At 39.2% G+C, this 14,027-nt stretch overlaps 1 protein-coding gene across 2 annotated transcripts in view; it reads left to right on the top strand.

Moving 5' to 3' along the window:
* PLPPR1 (phospholipid phosphatase related 1) overlaps nt 1-14,027 on the top strand; it is a 261,380-nt gene that overhangs the window by 149,973 nt on the left and 97,380 nt on the right. The gene's annotated exons all lie outside the window — the stretch shown is intronic.

Raw genomic sequence — 14,027 nt, 5'->3', positions numbered from 1 at the left:
ACAAGCCAGTTGGTTTACAGATGATGTTAGTTGGACTTTTGCCTTGCAGCCCAAATAAAGAAAAGGAAATCTTAGAATTGACTATTTCCACTGGGCATTTTTCTTTAGTGGATGTTTGAGAGCTTATGTAATGTGCAGTTTCTTTTGGTCATGAATGATTTTGTTGAGTTGCTCCAAGTTTGTACCAACAAGCAGTTCTCCAGCATCTTCTTGGTTAAACTCGTTACACCCCTTTCCCACTGTATTTCCCTCTCTATAGAGTTTGCTATAGAGGAGACAAAACATGGAAATTTTAGGAAGTCTGGAATGGATCTGATGCAAAAGCAGAAAAAGCTAGTTACTCCAGGTTGTCTCAAAATAAGATATCCAAGACCAGCTGTAACATATTCTTATGGGATCTTTTTGGCTGAGTGTGGGAGGAATGTGCATGTTGATGCACTTAATTACCTATGTGAAAATAATCAACACTTGAGGTAAACCACTAATTATATTAGCAAAATGGTACCTTTAGTACCTATGTGTTTAAACACTTCCTATGAATCAGTGCAACAATATTTTTATTTTCTACCTCTTGAAGTAACCTTAGCTATTTATACAGTCTGTTGGGTAACTGAATATTCTGATTTTAGGCCAAATACATGTTTTGCTGATCCTTGAGTTTCACTTTACGGAAATCGCTTGGTAGTTTAGATGAACAAATAGTACTTGATTTATTTTCTGGTGATATTTGTGGACCTCTTCATATTGGAGAATTAGGTGGAAATAGGACATTAACTTGGGACAGAGATGTTAATGTAAGTCAGGATACTTAAAGACTCAAACTATGTTACATCTGAAAGGGTAAACAAAGAACTCCTTTCTCAACAGAAATGCATATTCTTCATACTCTAACTTGACCCTTTAATTTGTTACACCTAAAACTCTAACTCCTTTATTCTTGCTTCTAAGGCCAAGAATAACTCCATTCAGACAATAACTATACCTTATGTATATTGTGGGCTCATATTGTTCATATTGAAAGTTTAATGAGGGAAAAAGTGTCTCGTGCAGTTTATGGGGAAAGGGAAGAAGGCTGTGGCACCATATCTGTCTTGCAATGTTAAAATCTTTTTTCTTTTGTTGTAAGAAAAATAAATTTATAAAGTAAGCTGGGGGACATTAGAGAATAGGTCATCTGTCATTATCTTTATCCTCCTGGTAGCAATTTTATTTTAAATTTTCCTAGAAACCAAACAAGAACCAAACCTCAAAGTAAGAGGTTTAATTTATTGCTGGAAAGTGTATCTCTGAAAATTTTCAGCCCCCTAACGAATGAACGATGAGCTGACTGGTAGAGCAAGCAGGAAGAGACATAAATCTGTCTTTGTCTGCCTTAACCTGGCACAAACATAAATATAAATCAAAAAAATCTGGGAAAGGAAAGATAGTTTATTCTTTTTCTTGTTGCATTGTCGTTCTTATTCTGCATGGAAGCTTAAGGTACATCAGGTGTATAATTTATGATTCAACACTTAACAACACCTGGTACTCATCACAGGTGCACTCCCTAATATTGCACTGTCTGTTAACTATCTGGAATTGAAATAAAAACATTAAAAAAAATGAGTGACTTCTCTCAGATACAGGCAGGAGAAGGAAAAAGAGGAAGTAAAGCAAAGTAGATCTTAAGAGGGGAGGAGGTACATTTCAAAGTGGCTTTCATGATTTTGCTGTATTTCTTCTGTTAAACACTGTTGTATGGACCCCAATATTCGTTGCAGCATTATTTACAATAGCCACAATATGGTAAAAACCCAAGTGTCCACCCAAGGATGAAGGGATAGGGAAATTGTGGAGTGGAAACACAATGCAATATTATTCAGCATTGGAATGAAATCTTGCAATATATGACAATATGGATGGAACTTAAGGGCATTAGCTGAGGGAAATAAGTCTGAGAAGACAAATACTGTATGATCTCTCTTATATCTGGAATTAAAGGAAAAAAATCCACCAAGTTCATAGAAAGAACAGATTAGTGGTTGGTGGGGTGGGAAAAATAGGTGAAGGGGGTCAAAAGGTGAAAAAAGAAAAAAATTGGGTGGGAAGGGGCAGAGGGAAAAGGAAAGAAAGAATCCTAAGTAGATTCCATACCCAGTGGGGAGCCTGAGGCCAAGCTTGAATTTAGAAACCTATTATGACCTAAACTGAAATTAAGAGTTGGACATTTAACTGACTGAACCACCCAGGCACCTCCAAATTTTTTTAATTTTAATTTTTATTATTTATTTGACAGACAGAGATCACAAGTAGGCATAGAGACAGGCAGAGAGAGAGGGGGAATCAGGCTCCCCACTGAGCAGAAAGCCTGATCCTAGGACCCTGGGATTATGACCTGAGCCTAAGACAGAGGTTTAACACACTGAGCCACCCAGGTGCCCCCCCAATTTTGTTTTAATTAAGAAAACATTTTTAAAATATTTCTTCTGAGATTGGGCAACAAAACTTTGAGTAAGATCCAGTTGGGGGTGTGGGGAAGAAACAAAAATACCCCCTACTCTTTACCGATATTATGACAAGTATTGTTACAGGAATATCGAAAAACTTGGTCAAGAATAACTTGGTTAAAATATCAATTTGATCAATGAATGTCTTTTCACTATTGCTTCTTAATTATAAAATAATTCAAACAGAGAAAATATAACAGAAAATATATGCACCCACCATCAAAACCAAATCTTAAAATTTTGCCATAAATGCTTCAAGCGTTTTTTTCAGGGAAAATAAAATATTACAAATATGACAGAAATCCTCTTGTCCTGGACCTAGAAGGAAAGGTATCTGTGAAGTTGGAGACTTTATTGTCCTGCATGATTCTCATCCATATTTTCGTATTTTTCCTATATGTCCACATATTCATAATTAATATCTTAGATTTTACATAAATGATATCATATTGAACTTTCCTTTCACAACTTGCCTTTTCATTCAGCATTAGGTTTCTTAAATTTGCCCAGATCAGCAATCCATTCCTTTTAAATGTGCATTTTATCTCATTGTGTAAATACACCTAGTGAGGGACAGCTTGCTTCGTTCTTTTTTGTTTTCTTAATACCTATTTTACTCTTGCAACTTTCTTTTGTGGAAAAGGTCCTTTTTTCCAGTCTCCAGATCCCTGCAAGAGCTTCCTTTGGACTGACACTTAGCACTGGAATTGCTGGGGTATGATTACATTTTCCAGTTGTTCGCTTCAGTTTAAGAACAATATTAGTATTTTTATATCTGTTTCCTTGAGGAAACTTTGTTAAACTCTTTGTTTTAGGATGTGTATATTCATTTTTGTTCAGATAGCTATATCACCTGCAATTAGTAGCAGATTTGTTTCTTCTTTTCTGATTATGACTTTTTCTTATCTTTTTGCTTTGGGTAAGACCTCCGATGTAATGTTGGATGGAGGCAGATGTAAAAGACATCCACGCCTCATTACTGACTTGAAAGAGACTACATCAGGTGTTCCAGCATTAAACTATAAATATGGACTTTCATTCCTTTTTCTTTTTTTTTTTTCCTGTTCCCTGCCTTCTAGAGTAGATTACTTCATTTGTTTTAATCCCTCCTTCATGTTGTAAACTACAGATTCTAATTTTTTTTGTTTGTTTCAAGTTTTCATTTTAATTCCTATTAGTTAACATACAGTGTAATATTAATTTCAGGAGGAGAATGCCGTGATTCCTGACTTACTTACAAAGCCCAGTGCTCAACGCAAATGCCCTTCTTAATTCCTGTCACCCATTTAACCCATCCCAAGTCCACCTTTCCTCCAGCAACCCTCAGTTTGTTCTTTATAGTTAAGAGTCTCTCTTATGGTTTGCCTGTTATTGTTGGTTTTTTCCCTATGTTCATCTGTTTTGTTTCTTAAATTGCACATGTAAGTAAAATCATATGGTATTCATCTTTCTCCCACTCACTTCTATTCTTTTAAAACTTCCTCTTCTTTTAAATATATAAACATAACAAACAATAAGATTAACCAATAGCTCTTGGCTTTTCTTTTTTTTTAAGATTTTTTTTTTTTTTTAATTTGACAGAGGGAGAGAGAGATCACAGGCAGGCAGAGCAGCAGGCAGAGAGAAAGAGGGAGAAGCAGGTTCCCTGCTGAGCAGAGAGCCCAATGCAGGGCTTGATCCCAGGACCCTGAGATCATGACCTGAGCCGAAGGCAGAGTTTAACCCACTGAGCCACCCAGGTGCCCCGCTCTTGGCTTTTCTTAAACAGTGATGATGTTAAGCCAATTTGAGACCTTGGGTGTCATTCTTGATTTTTATATCTTCCTTATATTTTTTCGCTAATGTTTCAGTCGTGGTTCCTTTGAATTTACCCACATACTCATTTTCTTTGCTCACCATTCCTCCCTTTATTCCTCTCCTTCCCTTTGAGTTTAATTTCCTCCTGGAACTTTCAGCATGAGTCTAGTGAATTGCAAGCATTTGTAATAGTTATCTGAGACCGTCTTTATATTGTAATTAACCCTGCCTTCCTCCATCCTTACCTCCTCCTCTCCCTGGTTCTCTCAACATATTCTGGATCCCCTCTCCTGTCTTCCTGCTTCCTTTTCCTCCCCTGTTCTTTCGGTCATTTCAGTGCCATTTCTCCCCCTTGAGGATCAACAAAAGATGATTTCCCTCAGGGGAAAACACACTCAAATGGGTGACTGAAGTGTAATTTTTTCCCTAAAAATAAGGACATGTGCTAAGATCCCTCAAGCTCCCCTCAGTACCAGTGTATTTTTTTTCAAAATATGGAGGTATTGGGGGACTGAGATATTCCTCTTGACAAATCCTTTCAGATACCAGTGGATTCTTCTCAAGACAGTTACATTGCATTCTCTGTAAAATCATGAATAACTCAAACAGTCAAATCTCTTTCAAATATATTCATGCTAACAGCAAAACTCTAAATGGAGCTTAGCTTCCTCGACAGACAATATTAAGTACCGGGAGTTTGGACATAATGAATGCAGTTGTTGCTTGATATGTACAGATGTGACAGTTTTATCATTTTGATGGTTGCTTGTACTTGAGACTTTTATTGCCTGTTTTTGACAACTCATTTTTCTCAGCTGGAACCTACCAGGTGATTGTTATAAATGCCAGCCTGCAGATAAATAATCTCATGAAGTTTTGCAAGAACTTGCTGGCTCTGAGCGTCTTTCTTCTCTGGGGCCAAAAGTGAAGGCATTGCTCATTATCATTTTGGGACGATGAGCGCTGTTTCCAAGCCTCTCTTATTTTGTGTGCCTGGGACTTAACAGTGAGTCTTCTTAGTCTTGCTCTCTGCTATTTGCTTACAGGAGCTAAGATTTAGGAGATCTGACCCCCTTGTTCCTGAGACTCAGATTGCAAAAAAGATTTTTGTATTTAAGTCACACCTGGGAATTGCCAAGGAGAAAGTACCAAAAACCATATCCTTAGGCATAGGTAGGGTACAAAGAGAAAATAAGTTGTTATCAAAGGCAGTGGGTTCAAATCTCAGCTCTTCCATTTACTGCTGCTGTAGACTCGGATAGCTTCTTTGGACCTCAGCTGCTTCATCTGTGAAATGAAAACAAAATAACAAACAAACAAACAAAAACTTCCTCTTGGGCATTTATTTGAGAAATAAATGAGGTAATGCACCTGAAAGTATTTGCCGAGTAGGAAGTGTTTAATAAATAGTAGCATAAAAATAATCAAAAGTAATAGCTCCTACCCAATATAAAAGACATACAAAACCAACAAAGATGAAAAATAAAACTAACCGTACACACACACACACACAGACACCAAAACCCTCAGTCTTAGAGAGTTTAATATGGCAGTTTAATCCCCAGATATGCAACATTACTGGCCTTAAGGGGATGATGTTTTTAGAATATATATTAAGATGTTATTAGATAAGGTTTCAAAGCAATGAAAAATCCGTTGGTCTTTTAAATTGCAATGACAAATATAAGTTATAAAGTACTTTCCTGTGTCTTTTCTTATGTAACCCCCACTTTGACTAGCGTTTGCCACATGGAGCAAAAGGACAATGCCAACATTTAGGTATCTATTATTTTTCACAGTATCAAAATGCCAGTGTTGATTTTAAAAAGAAGACACGGCTGCTGTCACCCTTCATCTTTGTCCTCAGATGCTCTTCCCACTGAGTGAGGTTCCTCGGTTCTTCAGCACTGAGTTTCTTCAAGTTAGATGTTTGGGGATCATGGGCCCCATTAAAATAAACCACCATCTGGGGAAGAGAAGTTAGGACTAAGAAACTAGATCTGGTCCTGAAGGACAAAAGATCAAGAGAGGAGAACCGATGGGTGGGGGAGGGTGGGGAATGAGATGGTTGGACTCCAAGGGATGGACTAGGAGCTGGGCCTGGGACTCTTCAAGTCCTCTCTTTCTGAAATCATTCCCACCACACCCTCCTCCTATTTTCCTTACTGGTTCTACTCTGTTACTCACCTTCCGTTGCAATAATAAAATAATAAAAAAATAATAAAATACCCAACCTGACCCTGGGGGAAAATACAAATCTCTAATATATGTAAGAAAAGATGTGCAGTGTCGCTGGTGATCTAAAAATGGTAATGCTACTAAGTATAAAATGCCATGGAAGGATTTTGAACAGGACAGGGACATGGTCAGAATGAGAACCACTTTGCTCGTATCCGCATTCTCTCTCTTTTTTTTTTTTTTAAAGATTTTATTTTATTCATTTGACAGAGAGAGATCACAAGTAGGCAGAGAGGCAGGCAGAGAGAGAGAGAGGAGGAAGCAGGCTCCCCGCTGAGCAGAGAGCCCGATGCGGGACTCGATCCCAGGACCCTGAGATCATGACCTGAGCCGAAGGCAGCGGCTTAACCCACTGAGCCACCCAGGCGCCCCTTGTATCCGCATTCTAATGAAATACATAACTCTCTGCATAAATCTCAGAATCTAAGTGACCCAGATTTCATTTTTTTAAATCTGAAAATACTGGTATGACACCATTAAATCACCATATTTGACATTTGCATGGTGTTCTGTTACGGAACTGGAGTACTATCAAGGCTATCAGTACCAATAGAATAATATCGACCCTATGCAATAGGAGTAGGTCTTCACATTTTAAATATCAGATGAAGAAACCGAGGTCCAGAGAAGTTAATAGACTTGCTCAAGGCCACACTGCCAATAGGTGTTAAAGTTGGGATTTTAATTTAACATAAATTTACCTTCTGTCCCTTCCACTGCATCGATGTAGGCATAATGATTGGTCTCCTAGTCACACAGAAGAAATGAACTTTCTACAGGGGAGAACTAACCTCGTTAGTGCCATCTGATAAGTTCAGAGGCCAGAATTCCAAATATACAGTAATGTTGAAATGTGAATTTCCCTTTCTACAATCTGCCATTCTTTCAGAGCTTGAAAAATACTACAGAGGGTCCCTGATTTACAGTGGTTTGGCTTAGGCAGAGTGCGAGATGATCCTATCTCACAGCACATAAAAATATAATTTATAGGAATGCTCACTTACAGGAGCTGGAAGTATAAATAAGCAGTCTGTAGGGAGAGTGGCTTGGCACTGTGCACCAAAGCTTTAAGATTTTGTATTCCCCTTGGGACCCCCAAAAGTACACTCTTCATCTGTGCTACCGAAGTAATCATGGATGTGACAGATTTTGCTGCAAGATGATTTACTATTAAAATTGTGAATGGTGAAAAAGGAAAGCCCCTACTGTTAAACTTACAGGGGGATTTAAAAATTCTTGTCCATTCAAAAAGTATAACACTGCATCCATAAAAATGATATTATAGAAGAGTATTTAATGCCATGAAGAGACATTCAGAGTAGATAAGGAAATGGGTGAAAGGGAGATGGGTTCAAAACGGTATATAGTCAGAGTCTACCTGGGCTTCTCCAGACTGTGAGTGTAGCTGAGGGACATTATCAGTAAGAACCAAAAATCTCACTGTCTGGTGCTCACAGCTGGTCACAGCAGATTCCAGCAGCCCCAGTCTTCCTGGTAAGCCCGGGATTACCAGCTGTGCTCACAAAGCAGGCTTCCTGCTCTTGTTACCCAGAGAACTAGAGAATTTACATCCAGTCCAGCCAATACATATCCATTTCCTTAAGCAAAGGAGCCTCATAAAGGTGCCTCACCCTGCCGTGGTTAACACTGTTCATACTGGGGAATGCCGGCCATCAGAGCTGCTGTTCTCTACACTGAGGCTGGGAAGGAGCCCTGCTCTCAAACTCACCATCTCACTTCATCACCAGAGCATTAGTGGGGTGCTGCTAGGTCTTACGTTTTGGGCTACAGCCCTTCTGTTTGCAGGACTCAGACATGAATCCATGTACTTGTGGAAGGGCCAATACCTACGCAGACATACCTGTCTCTTTGACCCTAGTTGGCCTTCTGTTTTCTGCATGCAGATTAGTTCAGGGAAATTATTTTGGGGGGACCATCAGCCTCAGCAACTTCTCAGACATGCCAGGTATGGTAGGGTCTTGGCCCTAGGCAGTGAACTTCCAGCCACATAATCTCTCTGTTCAAATCTGTAGTCCAGATGCAAAATACGATGCTTTTTTGGAAATACGTGTGGGTGTCTATACAGTTGTATGGCCAGAAAACAAAGGTGTATGCATAAAAATCAGTGTTCATTTCTGGGCGTTGGGGTTAAAGTTATATTTTTTGCATGGAACCTATGTACTTTTTCCATCAGGAAAAATTAAATAACTGCTTTTTAAGATTGTGCTAAGTTATTGATGCCTGTAGTATAAAGTACAGAATTCTTTATACAAAGATAGAAACTGATTACTACATCTGTAATTTGAAAACCCCTTATATTCACAAAAAGTCCAAGTCTTACATCATTTCTCAGAGTGGAATTAATTGAAACAATAGTGAGAGTGGCTCTTCCTAACAACTGATTATTTTTTACAACATACACTATGTGGATTTCACGAACACCAAGCTTTAGGGAGCATTATATAAATAATTATAATCATGCTTTAATTATTGGTTTTGTTTAGGAGAATATATATGAGTTCTCTGAATTTCTTCTCTCTGGCTATATGAAATTGTTCATTATGTAAAATAATGATCTTATTTTCAGTTTTAAAACTCTTTTCTATACATCTTTATGGAACTGGCTTTTTCTACTCAACTGGCAGCTCTGGCCAGAGTGTCTTCCCATGGTCCTCAAGCTCTTTTGGTGCATGTTTTATCAGTGAAGTAAATATATGCCCCACTTCCCCCCTTCCCCCCACCCCCCGCCATGCACCACCACCTAAAACATCTCTCCACACAGTTAATGATAAACATATAAACTCTTAGTGCTAAACAGGGATTTAGATCATTTATGCAAATGTCTCTTGTTTTAGAAAAGATAACTGAGATTCAGAGAGGTGAAGTGACTTGTCTGAGATCACACAGCTGGCTATTGACTGAGTTAGCAAGCAAACCTGTAACTTCTGACCCTGTCATAATCATAATCAGCAGTGAATTAGTTATTCACTGCTGAATAATCTCAAAAGCAGAGGCTATAAACATTTGGAAATAATGTTTATAACAAGAACAGTTTTCCTCCCACATTCACACCTGCTCATCACACCATGTGTTGGGAAAGTATGATCACTCTCGTGTAAGGGTGTCTGATCATTTTGCTCTGGTCCATGGTCACTTAGAGTAACCACATTTAAAGTAATTTTTCCAGAATTAGACCTACAAAGCGCTAACCCATCCACACACTCATTATATTCTCTTTATGAACAACAGCTTATATTTGGAAAAATGGAACATAGGAAAATAAAGTCCATCTAAAGCCAAGTAAGAGATTTTTCTCTCCGAGACCATGGTTAGCCCACATGGGATGGCTTCACTAGCACAGTAACTTCACAGTGTAGCCTGAGGTCTACCTGCTTTGAAATGATTGGCGTGCTAGTTAAAATTCAGGTTCCTGAACCCAGCCCCTGATCTTAATCAGAATGGGGGAAGGAGGTGAAAGATACACATTTTTCTCAGTTTTTCAGGTCATTCTTATGTACAGTCAAGTTTGAGAACTAAATAAAGCCAGTTGTACCTCCACACCAATAGACCCAGCTTAGCAGATGCTGGCAGTGCCCTGCCCATTTGCCCTTGATCCATCCTAGCATACAGTCCTGAACAAACACACAGTTCCTCTGTTGTCTGTCCTCTAGATGAGGCCATTTTCTGCCCGTAGACGTACGTTATACCTAACAAGCCGAGGAGGCCATGACTGCCAAGTTACTCCCACTTACCCTTGACCCATGAAGAAGGAGTGAGGGTGGATAAACTGTCCTCAGTGGGACCATTTTGAAAGGAGTTTGATATAGTCTTTGAGAAGTCCCCATCAAGGTAAAAATGCCTTGCCTATAGTAATAACCTACCCAGTAAGGTACCTTTATTGGCTCTCCTCCCTTCCCTGGCTTTCATCTCTCCACCCCCTTCCACCCCCCCACCCCGCTGGCTCCCTCCCCCAACTTCCTCCCCATTCTTCCTTCCCTGTTCCCTTCCCCAATTCCACGACTGCTTCCTGAGATCATTTCACAACTACTCTGCTTGCATTGACATCATTGTCTTGAGATCCAGTTTGAGGGGTGGGGAGATGCAAACTAAGGCAGAGAATACATATGAAGTAGAAAATCTTTATTCCAAATTAGAGGTTAAGACTTGAAGAATGGGGACTCCTGGGTGGTTCAGTTGGTTAAGCAGCTGCCTTCAGCTCAGGTCATGATCCCAGCGTCCTGGGATCGAGTCCCACATCGGGCTCCTTGCTCTGCGGGGAGCCTGCTTCTCCCTCTGACTCTGCCTGCCACTCTGTCTGCTTGTGCTCACGCTTGCTCTACCTCTCTCTCTGACAAATAAATAAATAAAAATAAAATCTTAAAAAAAAAAAAAGACTTGAAGAATGGAGAGCTAAAAAATTTTTAAAAGAGATTTGATGAAGGTAATTTTATTAAATCTGCCCAATTAAAATTGAGTCAATTTAGGCCATTTTCCCCACATTGTCTGCTGTCATTTCTCTGTGGGTTGTTCATCCTTTTCAGAAATCTAACGTGTTCAACATCCTTCCCAAAGGATGCCAATCACTTGATATTAAATCCTACAGCTTTTCCTTGAGGAAAAAAATCTTCAGATTTTCTGGAGATGAATATTAATTTTGTATATACACATGGAATTTAGATAACTTGGGAATTAATTTTCTTTTGATAATAGACAAAAGCTTGGTTAGCCAAAAAAAAAGGATGGGGGCATTTTAAACATTCATTTTCCCAGGAACTACACGTTATTTCATGAAGAATTTCAACTGTATGTTACTAAAGTATAAGTTCCTCTCACCTAACAGTTGTTGAAATGTGTCTTTAGCATCTCCTAAGCCAATCTGAGGCTGAAATTTGGTGTCTTTCTTTTCAGCTCCAAAAGAAGACAGCATGGTATTTTTGGGAAAGGTTAGGATTTGAGGGTTTGACAAAACATCTGTGTCACCTTCAGCAAATTACTGAACATCTCCAAGTTTCAGTTTTCTCATCTACTAAAGGGTAATAATAATAATAATAATACCTGCTTCACTAGGTTGTTTCGAGGATTAAATAGCATTTTTAAGGAGCGTGGCACATAGCAGGTAGATCACCCCTCATTAGCTCACATGACAACTCTGCTAGAAGCATGCACATGACAAAGCCAGGATTTTATCAGCTCAAGAATGCCCTCAAGGTTGGTTTTTTTTTTCATATATTTTTATTTAACTTTCTCTGTTCTGTCATTTTTGTTCCATAAGTGTCTTGAGCCGAAGGAGCTTTATTTATAGAAATCTACGTAGCCGCTGTCTCTGACTTGTGAACATTCGGCTGACTTTGGCACAGCCACTAGCTCAAGTGAAAACTCAAATGACTGACCTGTCAACCTAATGACATACACAAAATTCAACTGCTTAATTTATTTGCTTTCTACAGAAATTAGTCTGTTTTGACAGAACTGAGTAAAAAGACAAATCGTTTTGACCTTCAAAGCAAGATGCAAGATAGCCAATGAATCTTGTTCAACAAGTCTGGGAGTTTATGTGCTGCCCCCCGCCACAAAAAACAGGCTGGGCTATATGAACGTTTTCCTTTTGGACTGATCCTTCAAGCTTGCACTGTATGAGCAAAGGCAAGTTCTCTGACACCGGTTTCCAAGTGAACTCAGGACTTCGGTTGATTCGATGTGCGTAATGTCACGACTTAGGCTGTGACCCCTTCGTGCTATAGAGAATTCCATGCCGAGTTTTCAATGGCAAATTCCACTTTTCATTGTGCAGATATTTTATTAGTGAACAGACTTTTATTGTGTATATATTTCTAGTTTCCTCCCAAAGTATTGTCCTCTCTTATCTTTCCTGTGGGGTTATGTATGCAGAAGTCTTACCGCCCTCTGGCTTCAACCTTTGGCAGGCGAGGATGATATCTTTTTTACATATCTATTATAGAAAAATAATTTGTACAGAATATATGCTTCTTTCAGGTTGGTTTCCTCCAGAAACAGACTCAAAGACAAAAATTGGAGTGCAAGTAATTTGAAAGTACCCGTAGAGAGCAGGGAAATGGCAAAGGAGAGAAGCTAATAGAGGGTGCACCGAAGAGCAGGTGCCATTATGGAGATCCGGGGCTCAGTGTGGTTGGAAACTTCTGGAAGGTTGCCTGGACTATGCCTCAGGGTTTCCAGAAGGAGTGAGGAAGTTGCAGTATTCATGCTATGATAGCTGCATCGTTTGAGGTTTACTGCAAGGGGCATCAATTCCTGGGCGGTTTAGCCAGCACTGCGTGCAGACAGTGCTCTCGTGCACCTCAGAAAACCCTCAGGCAGGGAGTGACTTTCTAAGAAAACAGTGAGGGCTGAAGGACGGTGGGAAGGGCTCTGGCCACCTCTGCTGTGATGCTTAATAAACTCTTATTGTGCAGAATTGAATGAAATTTGCCAAGAGCTCCCAGAAATGTCAAATGACCATAAAACTCGAAATCATTGATTTTTGCTCAGCTCCTGCAGATACAGATTTTCAGCAGCAGCAGCTTTGTCAGGACCAAATGGCTTGGGAGTGGTGCCATTTCCAAATGCAGCAGCAGGGCAGTTTTTCTTCTAACTTTGTCACACTGTTGGTATGTCTTCCATATCCAGGCTGTGTTACAGATGGAGCAATAAACGTACTCTTTATACTTCTTGAACTGAACTGTATGGGATCTCAGCGGAGACTCAGAGCATAAAGGCTCCATGGTCCTTTGGAAGCAGTGCTGGTCCAGAAGTCAGGGAGCTGGGGTTTTCTTCTTCCTTCTAGTGTGACTTCGAAGCCCTGTGGCCTTGCTGAAATCCCTTTGAACCTTCTAGGCTTCATTTTGCATCTGTAAAACACACAGATTGAACGGTAAGGTTGCTTCTAGCTTCGAACAAGATTATCCTCTGAAATAAGGCAATGAGACTTGTCATTTGTTATGTGGATCAAGTAGGGATTAAGGGAAAAAAATACAGACTTACATATAAGTGCAAATATACATATTTATTTTTGTAACATTCGTAGGTATCTATTTATTCTGTAGTTATTTTTACTCCAGAAATGTAAACACAGATTTTTATGGCAGAATATATCCTTTCCAAATGATTGTATTCCCCCAAAAGCACAGGTTTCCTACTTCCACTCACAAAGGAGAATATATTTTCCATGTAGAATCAGAACAGGGGAAGGAATTTGATAAAGAGAATTATGTCTTGTTTTTCTTGTGGCTGACTTGATTAAGTGGTCTATAGAGATGAACGTCCATTGAAAATGTGTGCAAATAACCCAAGGGTGCTTCCCCATGTGTTGCAAGTTTCTCTTAATTTCCCGTTGGTCTTCATAAATTCAGCAGGACTGTGCTCATATAAAAAGACTCCCTATGTCTTAATATTTTTAAAAAATCAAGCTTGCAGGACTCGTTTTGTTTTTGTTTTTTTGCTGATTCAGCTTGAGTGTTGGTTTCATATCGTAATAAATGTAAGGTTTTT

Source organism: Mustela erminea, chromosome 12 (genome assembly GCF_009829155.1).
Source record: "Mustela erminea isolate mMusErm1 chromosome 12, mMusErm1.Pri, whole genome shotgun sequence".
Taxonomy (NCBI): Eukaryota; Metazoa; Chordata; class Mammalia; order Carnivora; family Mustelidae; genus Mustela; species Mustela erminea.
This window is presented reverse-complemented; position numbering and strand designations above follow the sequence as displayed.